The sequence below is a fragment of the Leptodactylus fuscus genome, chromosome 4, assembly GCF_031893055.1.
Source record: "Leptodactylus fuscus isolate aLepFus1 chromosome 4, aLepFus1.hap2, whole genome shotgun sequence".
NCBI classification, from domain to species: domain Eukaryota; kingdom Metazoa; phylum Chordata; class Amphibia; order Anura; family Leptodactylidae; genus Leptodactylus; species Leptodactylus fuscus.
Window position 1 is genome coordinate 157668423 of NC_134268.1, and position 18113 is coordinate 157686535.

Genomic DNA, 18113 nt, shown 5'->3' on the forward strand with positions numbered 1-18113 from the left:
ATGAGTCTTATGGCATTGGTGAACTTAGTCTATCTGCTGCCTGAGGCGGATGATCAAAAAACGCCCCCTCCCCCCAGACTGAATAGTTCATCTTTTGATCATCCATCCTCGGCAGGAGTTACTAGTGTAACATATTACAGTGAATACAGTGAATATTACAGTGAATACAATGCAGTAATATTTTGTGCAGTAATAATTACAGGAAACGTCTTCTCACATTTCCAGTCTCTTCCCTTAGAACCACCTTGACCACTTCTTCCAGCTGTGACTTGACTCTGTAAAGTTTGCAACACAGACATCTTTGACTCCTCACTTCTCCACACACCCAACCCCCTGCAGCCTATACTATGCCTCACAGTGGCACAATAGACTGGGGGGCATAATAAAGGTTGCAGGGGGCTGCTGTGGTGCATAACAGAGGTTGTAAGGGCTGCTGTGGGGCCCCACAGTTGCCCACCCAACTCTTATGCCCATAGTGGCCCACCCATAAACTATTATTATACTCAGGGGTCTTTTGAGAGGGGAGATGAGGGAACATAATAAACAGTGTTACTCACCTCTACGGGATCCAATGTTAATCCTAGCAGGCTTTGGGCCCGAAGCCTATGCTAGCAGTACCATATAGGCCCAAAGCCTGTGCTAGCAGTACTATACAGGCCGGAAGCCTGTGCTAGCAGTAATGTAACCCCCTCACAGGAGTTACTAATGGTTATTTGGCCATATAAGTGCCTTACATGTTATGATAGATTGTATATATTGCCATGTTCATTTTGTGTTCATTTGTGTAATGTTGTTAAGCTGTTGTTCTCTGGTTTCACTTGTCCTAGTGAGCTGTGGTCTCCATAGCAACACACACTATAGTGGGTGGATCTGTAGCTGGAACAGGAAATAGTCACAGCAGAGAGAGGGGAAGTAGTATTCTGTAAGCAGCGAAGGAAGGAGAAGTGTGGCAGTGGCCATCTTGTGTTTCAGACACTGTGTTGTGAGGAGATGCCACAGCAGCAGTGGGACAGAGAAGCTGTGCCAGCGCCCTGCATTACTACCAGTAAGAGGACAGGATTATATCAGGCTAAGCAGAGCTATAACCCTGGCAGCCTGCACCTACCTCTACAAGGTAACTGAGCCCCTGCAGTATACCAGAAGCTGGATCTGCAGACATCTTAGACTCTCTGCTAATACATGGGAAGGTATCAGCCAGCTACAAGCCACTGTGCCACAGCTCACTGCTACAGGACAAGTGACCAGCAGATACCTGTTACAATAAAGCAGTGAGCACTTCTACTGATCCTGGCCTGGACATTGCCTTCCTTGTAGCTAAGCCCTGGGCTAAAGCTCTTTGTTGGAGGGAGCACTGACACCCACATCACCATCTCAGCCCAGGGACCAGCGGGTGTCTCAATACTCCAACTGGCGTCACATCTAACTGACTCTGCCTATTTCCCTGTGCACCTCTCCTGGGAGTTCTGGTGCCTATAAGGTCACCGTGACAGTCCAGCCTCCTGCACGGTTCTCCCGGGGTGGTCGCAGTAACACTGCTGGCACAGGATTCGGGCCTGTATGGTACTGCTAGCACAGGCTTCGAGTCTGTATGGTAAGGTCCCAGAGGTCTAAACCAGCGCAGGGTACGGCTGCTCAGTTTGTTTTCAGAAGACTATTCAAGACTTAGTATTGTTGCAGGACAATAAATTAAAATAGCGAAGCACATAATCATTCTATAAAATGAAATACATCCATTAAAGATTTCTAAATTTATTTGTTCAGAAATAATTAAAAAGTGAATACTGAATTAGTGTATTTATGCGACAGGTGCTTTTGTATACATCCAGTGAATCATCTTAAAAGACCTCACAGCCTACATGTATTAATTCATTAATCTAAAATTAAAAACTCTATGTTGTTGTTAGTTTTATTTATTTGAATTATTTTATCTATTTGAGGCGGAATCCGCCTCAAGATCCGCTGCTCCCATTGACTTCAATGGGAGCTGCTCGCTTCTTTTTTCCGGTAGCTAGTAGTGGAAAAAAGAAGCCAGCTGCCCTATCTTGCCGTGGATTCCGCGGCTGAATCACAGTCAAATGAGCCCAGTGTATAGCACTCTTGACAGCAAATTGTTTCTGAGTTCTATATCTCATTTGTAGAGTGCTAAAATACCAGTACAACGGAAATCCCCAAAGCATGACCCCATTTTGAAAATGTAAATTGAGAAAATGTATACAACGATTTGTTAGGCAATTTCTCCTGACTACAGCAATACCCCACATATGAAGGAAACTGCTGTTTTGGCTCAGGGCAGGGAACAGTAGGCAGGGAGAGCCATTAGGCTTTTTGAAGGGAAGACCATATCCCGTATACTATACCAGCAGCGTAAGTTTATGGTCGTACATGGGTTACAAACTGTAATCTTCACGGGCCACACGGTGGCTCAGTGGTTAGCACTGCAGCCTTGCAGCGCTGGAGTCCTGGTGTTCAAATCCCACCAAGGGCATAAAACCATCTGCAAGGAGTTTGTATGTTCTCCCCGTGTCTGCATGGATTTCCATCCCATACTCCAAAGACATACTGATAGGGAAAAATGTACATTGTGAGCTCTATGTGGGGCTCACAATCTACAAAAAAAAAAAAATGTAATCTTCACAATCAAGGATCAATCAAGGAACTACGCAGTAGGCCGAATTCTATTATTAGATTAGAAAAAGCATTATACATTAAATATAATACTAAAGCTAAATTTGAGAGGGTTTGGGTCCTTGGCTGTGTAACCCCCGCATGCCATTTAGAGCTTTACTGAGGTTGTGGTTAATGTGAGCAGACCGTACTATATCACCAAGTGTTCTGTCTGTGTTACCTCTATTCCACTTATGAATGTAAGCCACTGAGCGCTATATTAGGTATGTTTTTACCTAATCTCTTCTGTAGGCTCTGTATACCATACCACTGGCCTTTTGCTTTTTCTCATGTACACTGTCAACCTATTGCATTATAACTTATTGATACGGGAGCAGGATACCCTGGGAGAACATCATGGACACGGACTGTCTACACTTACGCTATGTTGTTCTTTTGTTGCACGAAAATGGAATTTGGTCTCAATAAATATTATCTTATTAAAAAAAAAAAACAGGATTGGAAAAATGTATTAATATGCAGATGCAATTTTTTGGTTGGATATTTCTGATAAGAGATGCTCTGTTCTGTACTTATGTTTATTGGATCAGCATTGTACACCATATGACTTAGACCAAAGTGTACCAAGTTTTTCTAAGTGATCGCCATCTTATATACATAATACTATATAAGTTCTATGAGTACACGTATCTTTAATGTGCATCACCTAGTGACTCCTAAATAATCAGTAAATTGATCGGAGCCAGTGATATTTATCTTGTAGAGAAAGCCAGGGGAAAAATAATTCCCACTGCAAGTAATTGAGCAAGCAGTGTTTATCTCTAATAGAATGTCAGTGAGTAAATGTTATCACTGAAAGGGAGATAATTTCAGCAATCTATATTGCTTGCCATATTTACTGCCTGACAGTTTATGATGTTTAACACTGAATTTAATTGATATTAATATACAGATTATTTCATTCGCTAAAATTCACAGTCATTGTACAGTTTTATATAAATAAAGTGGAAACTATTAAACGTCACTCATAACATTTTATCAAGAAATGGAATGTAAGGCGGCGTAATGTGTGATCCATTTACCTAGACTGTCACTGAAAGATAGCGGAAAATTTCTAGTATTGTTAGATAAAAAAGAAATTACACCATGATGTAGGGCAAAGTGATAACACTGCTTGCAAACGGTTATAGGGTGGCAAGCAGTGACACGTTAAAATGACCAAGCACATTTATAAAACATTTGTGCTTATCCTAGAGGTGATTGTAGTATTATTGGTGTTTAGTGTGTATTAGACAAAATTCTTTTTTTTTTTTTTTTTTTTTTTTTAAATGTAGATTGTGAGCCCCACATAGAGCTCACAATGTACATTTTATCCCTATCAGTATGTCTTTTTGGAATATGGGATGGAAATCCATGCAGACATGGGGAGAACATACAAACTCCTTGCAGATGGTTTTTTGCCCTTGGTGGGATTTGAACACCAGGACTCCAGCGCTGCAAGGCTGCAGTGCTAACCACTGAGCCACCGTGTGGCCCCTAAAATTCTGTAATACTAATATATAATGTTAGGAACTGTCAAATTCATGTAATCCTACATAAATAGATCCAGTTTGGGACAGATTTTCAGCTCTGTGGAGACCATTTTTAGTCTAAGTCGGATGAATGGGGACTTTTGGATGCATTCATATTCTGACATGGCTGGTCATAAAGTTTCTGGAAGAATTTATGTCCAGCTGGTTTGTGCGCGCCTTACCCCACTCCTCTGCTACCCGATTGGTCTTGGACTTTGAGGGCCACCTGTACATTTAATTTTTTGCGATCCTTGGCTAGGGGACTAGCTGCTGCCACCACGCTTTAATTTTGTGTGCTAATAGTGTTGTGATTTGTCACATCACAACACAACAAGGTAAGGGGCTTTAATTTATGCCTATTGCCTCATCTCATCGGGAATACTACACTATTGTCGCTCGGTGTCTCTCTCTTTTCTTTTTTCATGGCCGGTCATAGGACAGCTGTACTTAAGGCCAGTTTGGAAAAAGAGTATGAAAGGGGTACGTTTAAGGCTGGGCCTGGGGTCTAAATATTATTTTTCATCTGATCTGATTCTGGTCAAGGTTGTGAATTTATTTAGGGGTCTTGGTTATAAACACATTTTGAAGTCTGGTTTGCAGTGTTTTTTTATGTTTGTATCCTCCCCTGAGTTTCAAATTATTATATTCTGGGTCTGAAAAGACCCAGGGGGCTCATGTCAAAAGTTCGCTCGGGGCCTCGACATTCCTAGTTACACAACTAATGACATCAGTCAATTACCAAGCATTTACATGATGGTTGGCTGCAGGGGTGAACCTGCTCCTTTCGCCGCCCGAGCGAGTACAGAAAGCCGCCCCCCCCCCCCGCCGGCCTGGGAGGAGGGGCGGAGCGGGGGCGTGGCTTAGCTTAGGGGGCGTGGCACCTCGAAAGGGGGTGGGGCTTAGCGCCATTCGCCGGCAGAGAGCAGCCTGCGCTCTGCCTGAGCGTGAGGGGAGGCTGCTGGAGCAGCGCTGCTCCAGTGGCCTCCCCAAACCACCGCTCCGTGCTAAGCCAGTCCAGGACAACTTGTCCTGGACTGGCTTAGGTTAGCAAAAATGCCGCCCTCCCTGAGGCCCTGGCATAGCGCCGCCTGAAGTGCTCGCTTCAGGTCGCCTCATGGGAGGTGCGGCACTGGTTGGCTGGTCTTTACCCTGTGCACACAGGCCAGTGATCAAGAATGATGGTTCTTCCAAGTTCCTGATAATAGGAACATATAAAGTTGTACTTTTAGAGGCAAATTCTCAAAAAGGTGTGCCCCTAGTAATCTAGAAGCGAGTATTCAGTTTTTCTGCAGCACCACAACAGAGATATTAAAGAGGATCTTTCACCACCTGGGGCACATGGGGTTTTATATACCACTAGAAAGCCGTCAGTGTGCTGAATTTAGCGCACTATCGGCTTTCACGTTCTGTGCCCCCGGTTAAGACCTATCGGTGCCAGTACCATAGTTCTTTACTGTCAGAAGGGCGTTTGTGACAGTCAGTCAGAAATGCCCTTTTCGACAATAGCGTCTATAGCGCTGTACTGCTTAGTGTCATCACTGGGCCGTAAGCAACGCCCCCTATCACAGTACAGCACAATAGACGCTACTGTCAGGAAGGGCGTTCCTGACTGACTGTCAGAAACGCCCTTCTGACAGTAAAGAGCTATGGTACTGACACCAATAGCTCTTCACTGTGGGCACAGAACACAAAAGCTGATAGTGTGCTGAATTCAGCGCACTGTCGGCTTTCTAGCGGTATATAAAACCGCATGTGCCCCAGCTGGAGAAAGGCCCTCTTTAAACATTACATGGTGTAACGACAGACTGTATATGTAATACACAGATATTCTGGATACTAAGAGGCTCCTTCTATGGACTCTTTGCTCTGTTTAATATAATAGGGTTCTGGATTCCCCAGTTACAATTACCTCAAAAAGTTAGGTAAGACGAAATCTGTTTTTAGCCATAGTCGTATGATCATGTAGACATTTGTTGATAAGGTAGAAAACCTTGGTATACAACCTATAATCAAGTGGCAGATCCTTCCCAGACTGTAATTACTGCTTACAGGAACCGCCGTGACTCATGGTGAAGCTCCACCGATGCTTATGAATCTCTCTTCTGTCTGCTTATAATTAGAATACTGTACCTTATTACCTTCACACGGAGGCATCAGCACGATTTACAGGAAATGTTTCCTAGATTGTAATTTGTTAGTAATTTTAGAAACCTAGAGAAAAGTTATTCCCTAGTGTGTAACTAAGATTGTGTAAAGCAGCTTTGGATCACAGTGTCGTCTACAAGTAAGCTTATTCCAGACACCTATTATATAACACAAGGAAATTCATTTTATCCAAGTCATGTAATGAACTTTAACAATATATTGGTGCAGATGTATTATCGTGGCTCATCTATAACTCTTCTTTGGGGGTCTCATAGAATCTTGGTGCTATGCTATATATGAATATGTAAGTGACCATTTCAGAAATAGCTATATGGCTTAAATGTGACAAATAGGGCCATATTTTGCAATAGAAGTCTGACACTTTTTTGTCATTTGCTCCAAAATTTATGCTGCACAGCTTTTACAACATACCCAGTCCAGTCACATTAATTAATTAGTCATTAATGTGACCACCTGTCAAAATCCAGAATAAGCACCTTTCACAGAGTGGACCGCTGTGAGACGTGCAGGAAGAGAGGGGATGTTGTGATGATGTTCACTGGGATGTTGAGCCATGCCGACTCCAGTGCCGTGGCCAGCTGTGCTAGGTTACGCGGTTGAGCATCCATGAGGCGAACAACCTGATCGAGGTGGTCCCACAGATTCTCTATTGGGTTCAAGTCCGGGGAAGTTGCTGGCCAAGGGAGTACGGTAAACTCATCTTAGTGCTCCTTCAAACCACGCACGTACACTGTGAGCTTTATGACACGTCACATTGTCCTGCTGGTAGATGCCATCATCCTGAGGAAAAACAATTTGCATGTAGGGGTGAACATGGTCCGAAGGATAGATGCATACTTGTGTTGATCCATTGTGCCTTCCACAATGATGAGTGCACCTAGATGGCTGATGACACGTGCCTTCTGCGATAGGTTATTTAACATTGACGTCAAAAGTAGGAGGTGGCCACATTAATATGACTGGACTGTGTATTTATGAAAGGTGTGCTCCAGAAAGACCAGAAAAATACAACAGACTCGACACTTTTGAAAAATGTGCACCAGAATAGGGGTGGCTTACAAGTGTCCACAGGCAAAAGCAGAAAAGATTGAATACGGCACAGATTTTCTTGTACAAAGTAGACCAAATTTAAAATGGTGTAAACTTGAATTTCCAATAATTTACTTTGTGCACCATAAATTCCTGTTGTGCGCCACATATTTCTTTCCCCAGTAAGGGAGGGATAATTTGTTTCTGCTTCTGTTATGCCAAAAATTATAGGGTGTTTGATGTGTGCACCAAATATTTCTTCCTTACACTCTGCATATTAAGTTTTTTTGGCTGCAAATTTTGTCTACTTGTTTAGTGTCAAATATTAGTCTCAAGGTTAAGTTCGACACTTTTAGTCAGATGGTATTTGAGTCAGTATTTTGGACGTTCTAGAAACACTCCATATTCATGAATGGCCATACGATAGATTCATAAATATGTCTAAAACTACGAATGGGATTTGTATTTTAAGACAGTGTAAAGTTCAACAGTATTGATAAATGTGCCCCAGTGTGTAATATCATATAGGGCCTCCATACTGCACCATATTCTTTCATAGAAACACTGCTTCTGAGTTAGATAACGTTCATAAAACAGCATGCAGTCGTCGCTATGCTACAGATTCTATTATATTCATTAAAAGGGGCTCTATCAGCAAAATCATGCTGCTAGAGCCCCACATATGCGTGCATAGCCTTTAAAAAGGCTATTCAGGCAACGGTAATGTTATATTAAACTACCCCCCCGTTTTAAAATAATAACCTAAAAAAGAATGTGCTCTACTTACGGATCGTGCACGCTGGGCGGGCATTCAGGGTGTGTCTTCATCTTCTTCCCCGCCTCTTCTTCCCCCGATGTCCTCCGGTCCCGTCTTCTTCCAGCGCTCGCTCGCGGACACTGTGATGAAAAAAACGGCCTGGGCACATGCGCAGTAGCATGCGGCTTCTACTACGGCTACTGCGCATGCGCCCCGGCTATCACTATCCGTTCGCGAGCGCTGGAGGAAGACGGGACCAGAGGACATCGGAGGAAGAAGAGGCGGGGATGAAGATGAAGACACACCCTGAATGCCCGCCCAGGGTGCATGTTCGGTAAGTAGATCACATTCTTTTTTAGGTTATTATTTTAAAACGGGGGGGTAGTTTAATATAACATTACCGATGCCTGAATAGCCTTTTTAAAGGCTATGCACGCATATGTGGGGTTCTAGCAGCATGATTTTGCTGATAGAGTCCCTTTAAGATCTGTATCACAGATTCATAACTATGTTTAAAACTATGAACAAGGTTCAAAGTGAAAAGTTTGACAGTATTAATAAATATGCCTCAATGTGTCCAAATTGCACCAATATTTTGGTTTATAGTAAGACAACAGGTCTGTGGTTAAAATTTAAACTTCCTTCTCTCCGATAGCATTGGCTCTGTCTACTGCTGCTTTCAAACCATCAAAGCATGACTTTCTTACACATTTGCTTGCAGCCGCTAAATTTCTGATCCCCAAAAATGGTTACAGACTACGGGCACCCACACACTCATAATGGGTTTCCAGGGTTAATCAGATCTGCAAATATGAGGAACTCTATCATTAGGCAACTGGCACACGTAGCACATTCCTGCAGATCTGGTCCCCTTGGCTCCATTACTCGAGCCTTTCATGACTCCAGAGTGGTACCCTATGGCTCACACTGCTGTGAACTCCTGCTCCTCCGTGTCGGGCCTTCTGACCGGTACAGTAACTATTACTATGGAAATATTCCTAAGGTGATCTTAACTCTTCCAAATTGCCCATCTCGTTTCCCTTATTAGCTCCCCATGCACCTACTTCAGTACCTGACGGTAGACTTGCAACTGTTAACAGGGACTATGTATATCCACCTACCCTCCCCCCCCCCCCTGCACACCACCCCCCACCTTTTTCCTCTTCCTCTCTTCCCTTTCCTACCCTCTTCTCTTTCTGTATTATATATTAAAAATGTTATATACTTATCATTTCCTGAATATCAGGGGCACCACTATACATTCCCGTGTGTTTCTTTCCTGTATTATACTTGCTTCTTATTGTTCTTGCAGCTGTGTGTTCTTAAATAAAGAATTGTTAATAAAAAAAAAAACAACAACTTTAATTTAGATGCAAATACACACCAGATTTATCATTCAGCATCTACCCCTGTGAATCTTGCACATTTTAAGACCTCCTAAGTTTTCACTATCTTTTTGTAAATCTGGGTGATGGTATCTGTGAGGTTTGTGTATTTACTAAGGTTTTTACTTTTACAATTTCTGAAGTCCTGGTGTTATTTCTTTCCTCTTTGTCGTCTCAACATACACCCATAGACTATCTATCTATCTATCTATCTATCTATCTATCTATCTATGTGCTGTTTATTATTAACAACGAAGAAAAGTATTGCAGACAGTGTTCTCTGATGCAAGGACAACTCTGACAGTATCTCATTGCCATTATACATGGATGCTAATATTTGCATTACTCAATAAATTTGGCTTTATAATTGGTAGTTGTTTAGTTCCATCCTCATAATGAATCGGTTTCTAAATCTTTAATGAATGTAACAGGCTTATAATATGTCGCATATTGATTGAAAAAAATCTTCTGGTCAGAGGTTATAGAATATTGTCAACTCAACGGGTAGATCTGGGATCGTAATAGTAATAATAGCAATAATAATGGTAATACTAACGCCAAATGAAATAAAACAACATGTCCACTTCACGTGTCATTGCACAATTGCATGTTTCAATACTATGGACATGATATAGATGAACCTTCATCACAAGTTCACTTCTGTCTCCTTTTGCAGAAGTGCCAAGTCTGTAAAGTGTTTTTTCGTACAGATTTATGACCCATCAAATGATATTTAAAGGATTCAGCGGCTCATTTAAAAGCCAAACATTCCTTTTAATTACTGCAGATTTTATCTCTTGGGGAAAGAGTTCTTGACTCACATAACAACGGAATGCCCTTGTATCTCTCAGCATTAGCAATGTTATCCTCAGAGGCCCCTGCACATGAATATGTCCTCTGCTTTTAGAATATGGGACGCACAGCACTTCACTTAATTCCTCCGTTCAGCATATGTAAGACTTCTTTTATATGTAAAAGCTTTATGCACTATATTACTCAATTTAGAGCTCACTAAGATGCCATGTTATAGAAGTTTCTAACAAATTATAAAACCAGATATTTTTCAACAGGAAAGAAGAATTAAAAGGGTATTCCAGGATAAAATATTGATACTAATCAAAGGTCATCAATATAAGATCAGTGAAGGTGTGACACCCGGCAATCCCACAGATCAGACCCATAATATACAATTAACATATATGTGTAAAGACTAAAACTTGACTTTTATTAAATAAACTAAACAAACAATTGTGCTTAAAAGATATGGAATACTGTCACGGACATATCTATAGAGATGGTTTACGGGAGTCACTCTAAGTTATATCACTCTTATTTGTCCAACCCCCCCAAAAAACTCCTACGATCGTCTCGTCACTTTATATATCCCCATACAGGCCAACTATCATCTAGGCTTCCCATTTGCAGTATAGCCTACCGGAGCCAAAGAAGATACCGTTCGCGTGCCCAGGTCATGATGAATAGTGGTTCCTCTTTCCATAATATTACATGATATCTGCCCCGTGTAACAACCTCTAAGCCTGATTCAGGACAAATTGCTCATTTATTTTAGTTACTCCCCAACAATAGAAGAAACTTTGCATCTGTTAACCCTAAAGATAAATCATCAGGGAACATGTCTGGTGATGAATTATTTTTTGTCCATGGATCTTTGCTTTTACTTTTTGAAAACATAGATGGAAGAAATGGAACTAAGAAATGACTGAATAGCCAATGTAATACATTAGCAGAAGAGAAAATTTCATGGGTTTATATTTATAGGATTTTTTTTCAGGTAAGAAGACACTTTACAAGTTAATCAAAAGAATACAAAGACTGGAACTGATTTAGATGATTGGAAATGAACTCTAAAAGTCAGTGTTGAATTGTTGAAACTTAGGGGAAAACAGCTTTACTGTCTCCCGCAATCATCATTTTTCTATTTCCATGATGTACATGTTCTGGCAACGGGGAGAGAGAGGCAATTTCATTAAGATTAACTTTCAATGTCTGCTGAAGCTATTATTTTGACATTTTGACAAAGCAAGACAATCCAGCTTCAATGACCCAATCGATATCACCATTCTCTGTCTTTAACAAGTGTCAGCTATACCAATTACTTGCCTGCACCTTAATGCATTCTCATCTCAGTATACAATTAAAATCTGGTGAATGGACAATGACATTATTCCAAAAGTGTCTAAAACACAGGTGGCTTGTAATGTAGGACTGAATACAAACAGCAGTGTAAATCAGCAAACACATGGTATCCATTATATATTCTGCAGTCATGATAGTCTATGTAGTAAGCACAAAGTTAGCAAAGTATGCTGTAAATTACCTTCATTTACTACCGTGTTTCCCCGAAAATAAGACAGTGTCTTATATTAAATTGTCGTCCTAAATATAGGGCCTGTCTTATTTTCGGGGGATGTCTTATGACAACCGGCAGTCATGCCGGCACTTCCTTAGCGGAGTGCTGGCATGACTGCCGGTTGTAGGTAAGGTAGGAGGGGGGATGGGAAGGTGTCCTACTTACCTTTCCGATCTTCATACAGCGCTGGTGCTGCTGTTCATTCCGGCAGCGGCAGAAGACGTGGTGGGCGGGGCTTAGCGAGACTTCCGGCACCTTAGTCATAATGCCATGACTGAGGTCTATAGCACCGAAACGCGTCGGCGTAGCAGAAACCACCTCTGCACTTGGACCACATGCATATCTGAGATGTCCACATTTTAAAAGAATTTAAATAAAAACAGAGTTTTAAATTCCACCACCTCATTGGAGTCTTGGGTGCTGGATTTCCTTTTTCTCTGTTCGCATTGTGCTACGGCTCCAGCCGGAGGGAACTTCCTTTCCTGCGCATCTATTCAGATTCCTAGCTGAACACCGACTCTGCAAAAACTGTAAGTTACCAGTCTACCATATATTCGGACTGTGTTACCTGAAGGGGCTGAGTGCATATCTTCTTTTTTTGGTAAAATTTTCATTAATTCATGTTTTTACTGTCTCCCAACACTGAGGGGTGACAAATTCAATCCATAGACACATGGCTGATCGAGAACATTTGTACTCTGAAAATATAGAAAACTATGTCTACAAGAAAGAAACGAGGTTTTCTGGAAATTCAAATATAGTAATGTATTTTCATATAGTCCATTAAAAGGACAATGCCACAAAAAAAAAGATGGAATGGTCCTCTAAAAGGGTTGTCTTGATGAAGACATATTATGACATATTGCTAGGAAATGCCATCAATGTCCAATTAGTGGGACAACTGTCAATGGCAAGAACAAGGTGGCAGCGACACAAGAAAAGTGTCATAGTACTTTGGCTCTTGTCAACGTTTTTCTACAGGACTAATCATCAATCACACAACTCCTGAAAAAATCCATCTCTACTACATTTGTAATTGCAGCTACAGAATACTGATGGCTTAATTTAATCATATTATATAGAATTAGGGGATCTTGTCACACTGAGTATGAAGCCCTATTAACATGTAGTATGTAGTATTTGCAGGGGATGGAAAGACATTAAAACTGATAACCTTTCCTGTACAAGTGTTTATAGAGAGACAGCTGCCATGTTCTGAGCAGGACTGCCCACTGGACACTTTAGTAGAAATTGAAAAGGAATCTGTCACCATAAAACTTGATACCAAACCACCATTGAGAGAGAATATACTTTTAGATAGTCCAATGGATGCACCATTTTCTTGAAAAAACTGCTGCTATAATTTTGCAAATGAGGTTCAAGTGCCAGAACCCCTGTATTTTAAAACTGAATACAGAGCCATTGGGTCATTTGACGTGCCCATTGTATTTGATCACTTTTCCAAGAACATGGTGCATCTATTATACTATCAAAGATATGATGGTACTCAGCAAAATGTCTGCACTGTGGCTGGCTTGGTATCGGGTTTCTTGGAGACAGACTCCCTTTAAATCAGTAAATGATCATTGTATTGAATATATTGTAAATCAATCTTCTTACATATTCCTGCCCATTAAAATGTTGCCTGTAGATTAGATAGTATGATCAGCGTGACAGGTTTCCTTTAATAACTACTGGCTGACTATTGGCATGTCTCCAGATACAAGCAGGACGGATATTCAGCGACAACCAGGGTCGGACTGGGGTGTCTAGGGCCCACCAGTGGAATTGTTTCTAGGGGCCCACCACCAGGACCCTGCAGACCAGCGATACCGAGACAGGGCAGCTAAAGGTAATACCATCTTGGGAGCCATGCTGCTCACCCGCCATACAATGTGCAACAACATACTACCTAAACCTACTGCTACACTCTGTGAACAGCGCAGCTCCTAGAAATGTTACCATTACCTGTAGCCACACTGTCCTAGAAGAGCTGATCTGCAGAGGTCCTGACTGTTGTATCATCACAGATGTCATATTGATGGCCTATCCTAAGGACAGACCATCAATATTATAAAGATGGATAAATCCTTTAAAGATTTGTCCAGAAATTGGATCAACCCACGTGCCTGGCGGGAGGTGTAAAATAAAAAAAAAAAAAAAAAAGTGCCTTCACCTGTCCCCATTGCTCCATTGTCCACCACCAGTGTCCATTTAGTCTTGTGCTGGCGCCTCCTTGCTGGGAGTCCTGCACCTCATGTGATCGCTGAGACCAATTAGGTACAGGATTTCCAGAAATGAGGCCATGAGACTGAACAGACATAGGCAGGAGGATAACGGGGCGCTGGGGACAAAAGCTCAATGAAAAACACTGCGTATCACTGTTGTGCCTAATCCTTAAAGAGGACCTTTCACCATTTGGGGCACATGCGGTTTAATACACCGCTAGAAAGCCGATAGTGTGCTGAATTTAGTGCAGCTTTCACGTTCTGTGCCCTGGGTGAAGATCTATCGGTGCTGGTACTGTAGCTCTTCACTGTCAGAAGGGCGTTTCTGACAGTCAGTCAGTAATGCCCTTCCTCACAGTAGCGTCTATTGCACTGTACTGTGTGAGGGGGCATTGCTTAACGCCTCGTGATGATGCTGAGTGGTAAGGAACGCCACCTCTCCCCAGTATTCGTCTATGGACGAGCATTATCAGGAGGGGAGGGAGCGTTCCTCCCCGCTCTCACAGTAAAGCACAATAGGCGATGCTGGTAAGAAACACCCTTCTGACAGTGAAGAGCTACGGTACCGGCACAGAACAGGAAAGTCAATAGTGCGCTGAATTCAGCAGACTGTCGGCTTTCTAGCAGTATATAAAACCGCATGTGCCCCAAGAGGTGAAAGGTCCTCTTTAACATCTCAATATTCTGTACTGTACATCACACTATAAGGATAAGGCCTAACACAGCGTCCCACAGCAAAAAAGCACTGCAGGAAAACCCCTGGCGCCGACACATCAGTTTTTCCTGCAGCGCTTTTTGCAGAAACTCCACAGAGGTTTCCTGTGAGGACTTTCTGCTTCCATTATACCTATAGGGACACTGTAGGTGTGTCCGTAGGTATAAGTGCTGTGACTTCCAAAAACTGCAACAGTTACCTACACACTCATACAGTACATATACATTCATATATATTCACACACACATGTGTATATATATATATATATATATATATATATATATATATATATCTCCCTATATTATAAAAATGAATTTCTGTCTGTCTGTCTGTCCGTCTGTCTGTCTGTCTGTCTATCTGTTCTCTAATGCGAACCAAACGACTGGACCGATCTTCACCAAATTTGGTACAGAGATACTTCAGGTATCCGGGAAGGTTTAAGACGAGACTCCAACTCGCTCGGACGTACCGTTGCTGAGATACAGCATTCCAAACACAGTGCCCCCCCCTTAGCCAATACAAACCTGCAAGTCTTTCACTCATATTCCAACTGCAATACACACGGTCACTCCACATACACAACCCAACACTGATATCCAAACTGAGATACACGCATCAGAGGATTAGATACACAGATCAGCACACAGTATCACACACCAGAGGATTAGATACACGCGTCTTCACACAGTCCCACAAACCAGAGGATTAAATACGCGCTTCTGCACACAGTTCCACATGCCGAAGGATTAGATACATGCGTCTGCACAAAGTACCACACGCCGGGGGATTGGATACATGCGTCTGCACACAGTACCACATGCCAAAGGATTGGATACACGCATCTGCACACAGTTCCACACACCAGAGCATAAGATATGCACATCTGCACACAGTACCACATGCCGTAGGATTAGATACGTGCATCTACACACAGTTCCACATGCCGTAGGATTAGATACGCGCCTCTTCACACAATACCACACAGGGGAGGATTAGATACGTGTGTCTGCACACAGTACCACAATTTGGAGGATTAGATACATGCCTCTGCGCACAGTACCACATGGCAGATAATTAGATACAAGTCTCAGCACAAGGTACCACACGGGGAGGATTAGATACGCGCAACTGCACACAGTACCACATGCCAGAGGATTAGATATGTGCATCTGCACACAGTACCATACGGGGGAGGATTAGATACACGCATCTGCACACAGTACCACATGCCATAGGATTAGGTATGTGCATCTATACACAGTTCCACATGCCGTAGGATTAGATACACGCCTCTTCACACAATACCACCCTGGGGAGGATTAGATACGTGTGTCTGCACACAGTACCACACTTTGGAGGATTAGATACATGCCTCTGCAAACAGTGCCACAAGCCAGAGAATTACATACACGTCTCAGCACACAGTACCACACGGGGGAGGATTAGATACGCGCCTCTGCACACAGTACCACAAGCCAGAGGATTAGATACGCGCATCTGCACACAGTATCACATGCCAGAGGATTAGATACGCGCATCTGCACACAGTACCACACGCCAGAGGATTAGATACGCGCGTCTGCACACAGTACCACATGCCGTAGGATTAGATACGCACCTCTTCACACAGTACCACACAGGGGAGGATTAGATACGTGCATCTGCATACAGTACCACACTTTGGAGGATTAGATACATGCCTCTGCACACAGTACCACAAGCCAGAGAATTAGATACGCGTCTCAGCACACAGTAACACACAGGGAAGAATTAGATACGCGCATCTGCACACAGTACCACACGCCAAAGGATTAGACACGCGCGTCTACACACAGTTCCTTACGCCGTAGGATTAGATATGCGACTCTTCACACAATACCACACAGGGAAGGATTAGATACGTGTGTCTGCATACAGTACCACACAGGGGAGGATTAGATACATGCCACTGCACACAATACCACAAGCCAGAGAATTAGATACGCGTCTCAACACACAGTACCACACGCAAGAGGATTAGATACGCGCATCTGCACACAGTACCACATGCCGTAGGATTAGATACGCGCGTCTACACACAGTTCCACTCGCCATAGGATTAGATACGCGCTTCATCACACAATACCACACAGGGGAGGATTAGATATGCGCATCTGCACACAGTTCCACACACCAGAGGATTAGATAAGCACATCTGCACACAGTACCACATGCCGTAGGATTAGATACACTCGTCTGCTTACAGTTCCACATGTCAGACGATTAGATACGCACATCTTCACACAGTTGTACACGCCATAGGATTAGATACACGCGTCTGCATACAGTACCACATGCTGTAGGATTAGATACGCGCGTCTACACACAGTTCCACACTCTGTAGGATTAGATACGCACCTCTTCACACAATACCACACAGGGGAGGATTAGATACGTGCGTCTGAACACAGTACCACACTTTGGAGGATTAGATACATGCCTCTGCACACAGTACCACATGCCAGATAATTAGATACGCGTCTCAGCACACAGTTCCACACGGGGGAGGATTAGATACGTGCATCTGCACACAGTACCTCACGCCAGAGGATTAGATACACCTGTCTGCACAGAGTACCACACGCCAGAGGATTAGATATGCACGTCTGCACACAGTTTCACTTACCGGAGGATTAGATACGTGCCTCTTCACACAATGCCACACGGGGGAGGATTAGATACACACATCTGCACACAGTACCACATGCCAAAGGATTAGATATGTGCATCTGCACACAGTACCACACCAACAAGGATTAGCTATTTGCGTCTAAACACAGTACTACATGGGGAAGGATTAGATACAGCTTTACTCCAGGTATCCATAACAACTGATCACAGGTTTTTCACTGATATCCATAATTTGATACACATAATCACATGACGCTTATGGACATACACACAAACCACATACAAAATACATCAGTGCAAAATTGGACAATTCTTATGGGGCCACTACACAAACATAAAATGTAATATACCCAAGCGAAGCCGGGTCCTCCCTCTAGTATATATATATATATATATATATATATATATATATATATATATATATATATATATAACTAGCATATACACATTTATATACATTCATACTCCATATATAAGTCAAATATATACATGAATGTACCGCGTTACCCCGAAAATAGGACACCCTCTGGAAGTAAGGCATGCGGGGGGGGGGGGGGGTTCTGTTGAATTGCCTAATATAAGGCACCCCCCAAAAA